At 39.7% G+C, this 6,801-nt stretch overlaps 1 protein-coding gene across 4 annotated transcripts in view; it reads left to right on the top strand.

Moving 5' to 3' along the window:
* Window positions 1–877: 877 nt before the first annotated feature.
* mef2cb (myocyte enhancer factor 2cb) overlaps window positions 878–6,801 on the top strand; it is a 52,673-nt gene continuing 46,749 nt past the window's right edge. Inside the window, exon 1 of one of the 4 annotated variants that reach the window (XM_079556600.1) lies at window positions 878–985. The gene's annotated coding sequence lies outside the window, so the exon portion shown is untranslated. Of the gene's footprint in view, window positions 986–2,876; window positions 3,533–6,801 lie in introns of those variants that run through there. The other 3 variants (XM_079556601.1, XM_079556598.1, XM_079556599.1) reach the window with 3 other exon arrangements.

Here is a 6,801-nt window from a genome sequence, read left to right as displayed (position 1 = left end):
CGGCCCTATTTGCCAAAGAAATTAGCTTGTGTTTATTAGTTACAGCAGAGGAGAACGGCACTGTCTTGATTTAAAAAACATGGCTCTGTTGTGTGACACATGCTGTGAGGGGACGATGATGAGGGGTTGAGCATGATCTGTGGACCAAACAATCTGTTGAATTGGAGCATTAATATTTTGTTTATCACAAAATATCACTTAAATCCTCTCAAGAGAATATAATCTATTCATTCATTTGATGTTATTTAAAAGACAAGACCCCAAAATACAATCTATAACATCGATAGCAAATTCATTTCACGCACCAGTGGTAACAACGACCTCAGTATGAATGGACACCTCTGTTTTTTTAGTCTGCATCAGATGTATTATAACATAAACAGGTACAAAAAGCTGTACTTTTGGCTTTCTGATCCACACAAGAATAACAGGTTTGAAATCAATTGTTATGAACTGCAAATGTGTTATTGCTGTTCCCAATACGAGTTTTATTTTCTTGTTATACAGTTGTCAATGCAAAAGACTCAACCTATTGCCAAACTAAAAAGATGAAGATTGAGCCACACATATTAAAATGAGTAACTTTGCCTTATAGTTTCAGAGTAACATAGGTTTATCCCTGTAGAGGCAGACATCTACATATGAATATGCATGAGGCTGTGTTTGCCTCATTTAATGATTTTATACCATTCAAATATATTCAGTCCACCTCCCCCCGTTTTTATACCCTTGCATTTTCTATGGCTGTTTAACACACGCTTATACAAAGATGAAAAAGTCCATGATGTACATTATGCCCGAGCAATTACCATTTCACTGGCAGGTTCTCCACTCATCTCTCCTCATACCCTTATATTCTATGTGTTACTTCCTGCAGGTGCCAACCAAGACAACCTCAAGACATCGCTAACACTGCGCGGACCTCTCACGCGACTCGTGAACATAAAGAAAGCTGCAGGATCGGAGAAGGAAAAGACTGAACGTGGTATGTGCAAATCTGCTCCAGTTGTCAATGCCAATGACACTTTCCGAGCCACACGAAAAGGTGAACGTGTTTTGCCGCGATCTGACGCGATACTTATTTGCCATGTTTTGATCCCGCGGCCTGTGTGTCAAGCAGACGACATCTCCTATCGATTATTATAGAGATCAGAGGGGCCAGAGGAAATGCTATTAAAGATTAAAAGCTCAGGTGATGTGAAGGTGGTATCCCGAGACACCGGACACCAGCGACTAGGGTTACAAGTCTGAAATGTGCATCCGTCAAGAAGATTAGCCAGCTTGATTTATTCATCAACTTAAATTTATTAGCAGTATCAATAAGGGGAGGCGAGGGGTACAGTTTGAGAAAAGCAGCACCTTGTCAATATCGCAATGAGCTATAAAAATCGCGGCGCGTTATACCAATATTCAAATGTTGTTTGTTGGATACGATGAGAAAGAAAACAACAAAATGATAACGGTCTTGAATATTGAGAGATTATATTATTGGAATATTAGCCTCCTCAACAGAATAAGTTCATTAAATTGAAGCTAACATTGTAATAAATGTGTTTGCTTTTTCATCAAATTGTGCCAAAACCAGATGTATACTGTTGACATACATCAGAAAAAGTCAAGTTTTTGTTTTAGGCAGCAAAAGAATATGTAAATTTCAGTGCTTTCCTGATATATTGTGGCTTCTTGCAAAATGGACATCTCCTACTATTGTGATAATGACAATATGGCGATATGTCGTGCAGACCTATTGGATTCAATGCTTTTTTTAAAATGATCTAAACAGGAAAATCTCAGTGAGGTTTCAAAATATGAACCCTGGCCTCAGGGGAGACCCTATTGTAAAAGTTTTAAGTGCTAAGCGAAACCTACGCAGGCACAGGGAGAACATGCAAACTCTGCAAAGACATGCGGGTGTCACCTGGTCCCGGGATCGCACTCCAAACCGTCTTGCTGTGTGGTTTAAAAGGTCTATCACTGAATAATAAACAACTCTATTACTAAGATCTAGCGCTACAGCGCACAACTTTTCCATCATCGCTATTGTTTTTTGCGTGATTGTATTCTCCGCCACTATCTACTGAAATCCCCCACTGATACAGCATCCATACAATACCAGTCGATAATAGAAGAGGCATATTAAGAGCCGTATCTGGAATCCATCTCCAAATATTAAGATGTCTGGGGTCTTATCTGAAGTGGCAAACTTGCAGCTCTAATTGTTCTTGTCACAGTCAGAGTCAAGTGGGTGTTTTGAAAATCATTTGGTTCGGATGGATAAAGCCCTGGTAATTCTCCCCCCCCCCATGCGTGGTGTCTTTCTATCTGTGCATAGGCAGCGCTTATCTGTATCTGGAGACAGTCGAGTCCTGAAGAGTGAGTGATTGGCGGCATGCAGCAGGAGGTTGGAGACAATGGGAATGGAAGATAGTAGTGCTGGTCCTGTGAAGGGACAAGAAAGACAAGCGAGAAATCAGTGCAAGAGTGTGCATTGTGTTGGGAAGGAATTGACAGCTTTGGAAGTGACTTTAATAAGTTTATGCATTCACGATAAACACATTTTTATGATGCCATACAATACATTTATTATACATGCTTAATATGAAAATATTAAAACTCAGAAGTCAAGACAGGAAGAAACACTTTTATTGGTCTTTTTAAAAAAAATCTTTCAATGACTTGTGCGTAAAGGTAAAGTTTAAAATTGCGGCACGAGTTATTAGACAACACAGATTATAGATCCATGAGAGCACCACATTGCATGCCCACTAGTACCCGGGGCTGGAGCGATAATAAACGCATTAGAAGCTGAGCCTCTTTCATTAAGTTGGGGAAATGTTTGCCCGCCCCCTTTTTACAAGAGCCAAAAAAAAAAAAAAAAGTAAGAAAAAATCGATTACTTCTGCTCTCACGGGGGAAGAGACGAGAGGGGCTCAGGCATGCAGTGAGGGTCAGGAATCCGGACTGCGCAGCGGAACAGAGAACAGTAGCCTCTTCGACAAACAGCACCGCGAGCTCAAGACGTCCGGCAGTTTAGCAGAGCACCACCTCCAGCGGAGCACGCAGCGAATCCCTGCGCAGCGCTCACCGGCGGCCAGTCCACACTACATCCACACCTCAGCGCTGAGAAGGAGAGAGAGAGAGAGGCACACGGCGACACAGCGAGAGAGACACAGACTTTTCACACAGACAAACTAGCTCACAGCGTAGCTTACTTTTTTTTTTTTTCCCCCCTCGCCAAGCTTGTTTTTGTTCAATAAGTTGCGCGCTTCTGGATTTTAAGTGCGTCTCTGCCAGAAGTCCTCCCTGCCCTTCAACCAGCGGCTTCTTTGGTTCCTGTCATTCCGGACCGAACTGCGGGGCGGACTGCTCGTTTTTACCTTCACCACTTCAGGCTTCTTCTTCCCGTGAAGTAAGTAGCACTCACTTGGCACGCACTTTTTTCTCTTAGCAACACTTCGCAGCGACGTGTGTTTCGTCCACGGACAAACTTAACGGTTCATTCTCGCGAGCAGCGCTTCCTCTCCAAAGTACAGTAAGTGCGCCTATTGATTTGTTGTGACCCCGATCGACTTACGCCCGTGACAGCTATGTCATATAATTACACGCTAACATCAAATAGCTCTTTATGGGCTTTTAGGAGAGTCAAGGTCTGCCTCGTGTCTTACCTAGTGTTATTGTGGTGAGTCGACCTTGTGTGGCTTTTTCGTGTCTACATGAGGCGCGCACAACACTGACAGGCTGAGGCTTTATCCCAATCCTGTGCTTTGAGATATGAAAAGTGCACTAAACAGCTCTAAACTAAAAACGCACCAAGATGTTAATGATGATTTAGCATTGTTTAGAACTGGCAGAAAAGTCTTAAGAAAATTCAACTAGATTTTCACTAAAGAAACTTAGAAAAAACTACTTTGTTACCACTGTAGATGTGTGGATCTTAGCTACAGTTGCAAATATGCCTTAATTATTATAACTTATTATTGAATACACTGACCGTTAGGATTTTACTGTCGCCCACAATCTGTATTTTGACTCATCATAGTTGTAGTGAAAATTTGAAACAAAAAATATGTATACACTTATATTTGAAGGATTCAATGTTAGATCAAAACTCAGCAGAATGAGATTTTGTTAAACACATATCCGCCGTTTTAGTTTGGCTTATATTTTCTGTTATTTTATTTGCATTGTTTTTGTTTTGTTTTTTAATTAAACCTGTTGCTGATAATTAATATAACAATCACGTCCAGCACCTTTCATTGGTGCAGTTCAAGCAAGTGAAAAAGTCACTTTCTTTATCAATTATCATAAAATCATTAGGAGGAATTAGAAGAAGAAGCGAGGGAAGGAAATGCACAGCTGCCACAGAGTACTTTATAGAGCGCTACAGACAAGATATCTTTAACTAAGCCATTAAAAAGTTTAATAAAGTAGTTGCAACAATTATATTGTAAATTAAGTTTCAAATATTTATGAATGTTTATTGTTTCTCCTTTTTAATTGAAAATTTCTGCTTTACTTTTTTTTGAACTATTTGCCTTTTATAAATAAAGATATACTTTTACTATAAATCTTTAATAGTACTATTTACTTTGAGACGTCTAGCATATATTTTAATGTACATTTCACATAGAGAGTGCATTTGAGTCCCACACTGTAGTGTTGTGTATATGAATTTAGCTCATCATTTCTCTATGACTAATTAGTTATTATGTTTTAAAGTGGTTGCAGTTCATTTAGCGTTCATAAGAATGCTTTCACACTTGGCCTCTCACTGGTGCCTATGGTCAATGAAGCTGTTCTGTGTGGCCTGTCTGGCCTGTTGCTCTCTTGGGATTTAGTGTTAGGTTAATCCGCTCAGAGGAAGGTGAGCGCTTCTCGCATGTGGACCTATACACACACATGTGCGTACACACGCGCAGCGGTCTATGACATTATTCAATAATACATATAAAATTTTGATCCCGGATACTTGGCCGGCACTTAATCTTGAGAACTTTTCCCCTCTTGACAAATCAGTTGGGATTATAGGCACTGATTCACAAAACCAACAGTGACAACACACTCTTACCCTTTCGTACAGAGAAGGATTTAAAGGGCACGTGTAGCTGTGATTGGCCCCAGCACTGAGCCGATTGTCAGGGCACTTTGCTGTACACGGGGGGCAAAGGGAAGCTTTACTTAAGTGAAGGAAAGAGACGCATAGAGAGTGGTGAAGGGCTAATATTTGTGATTTAAAAGAGTGTGAAAAGCAGTTGCCTCGAGCACAAGTAGGGAGATAAAGCTTCACTATTATAGCACTAGTATAGTACAATAGATTCATTTCATGCCAGATCTGTGAAAGCGTCAGAAAAATGTCAAATTTGAAAAATTTACATCCAAGCAAATAATTAAATGCTCCAGTTTTTTCCAGCAACTTCTTTTCAAGTGTTTTTTTTCTTTCCTCTAATGGTCTCAAATATTTTCTGAAGGGTTTGCCCAGTTTGCACAGTTAAACATCAGTAAAGCGCTCATTTGCAGATTGCAGGTTGGCGAGATCGGGCCGGTAAGATATTGGAAGTAGTGTAATTGGACTTCATGCCCTTTGGCTCAAAACGAGAAGGTAATATAAAAGTCAATTCTAGAAAATCATATTTACTTCATAGAAAATGGAATGTATACGATCTGTCGAGAAACATTACTGTATATCAAGCAATTTAAACTGTGTTAAGAGCCAAGTTCTTTTGACACGGCAGAAGTTGTTTTGTTTCCTGCAGTTTTCAACCATTACATTTATGTTGAAGTTTGAAGTATACTTTCATTATTGTTATATTGAATTCATTTAGATCATGCATGTTTCTTTGCAGGCATTGCTTCTTTCAGATAGGCTGCAGTAACTTAAATATAATTATCTTAAGTAAATAACATAAGCATTGAGGGGCTTCTTGTGGATCGAACGCATACATTTGAATATGTCTTTCCTTTTGCATAATGATGAATAGACTTCACCAGTCTCTGTCGAGTAATTAGCAGTGACGCTAAGCACTTCTATGTGTGTGTGTGTGTGTGTGTGTGTGTGTGTGAGTGTGTACGTACGTGTGTGTGTGTGTGTGTGTGTGTGTGTGCGTGTGTGTGTGTGTGTGTGTGTGTGTGAGAGAGTGCGTGAGGGTGTATGGGGCTTGTACACTGGGGTGCTCAGGATCACAGAGGAATATAGCCGTCTTTGATGTTTAATTGTATTGTAAAACACACTTTAGAATATTTCTGCATAAAGTCGGCTTCGGGCTGCGCTGTGCTTTGTGTTTTCTGGGTTTCTTTGTTAGTTAGTTTGTGTGTGCGTGCGCGTTACTGAGTCTCTTGTCTCTCTGTCTGTTTGTGTGGTAGAATGTTTATGCCTTTTTTTCCCCGAGTTTGTGTGAGGTAGTTGCTGGTGTATATTGATATGAAAATGTTGTTTTTTGTCTTTGCTGTAGTGATGGTGGGATTTCAAGTGTTGTTTGGTGGAACAGTTTTAAATGCAAGATGCAAACAAGCTAGAATTGTACAAAAATACAATGTGCAATATTTAAGATCTCAATAGAAAAACTGCAGCAGGCCATAATATTTAGACTCAGGAATATCAAAGTAAAGATATTTTCTGATGGTGAAAATCACAGTTGAACTGAACTTAATCAGTGATAAAGTCTACTTTTGTTTGATATCAGATTCGCCTTCAGTGAATAAGACATAAGTCATTCAGATCACTGTCAGATGAATACATGCATACATTGCCGTACATTTCTTCCAGCAAAAGTGCATTTGTCTACATTCCCATAATGAAATGGG

Source organism: Gobius niger (assembly GCF_951799975.1).
Source record: "Gobius niger genome assembly, chromosome: 1".
Lineage (NCBI taxonomy): Eukaryota > Metazoa > Chordata > Actinopteri > Gobiiformes > Gobiidae > Gobius > Gobius niger.
Note: the sequence above shows the minus strand (reverse complement) of the source record. Positions and strands in the feature narration are given on the sequence as shown.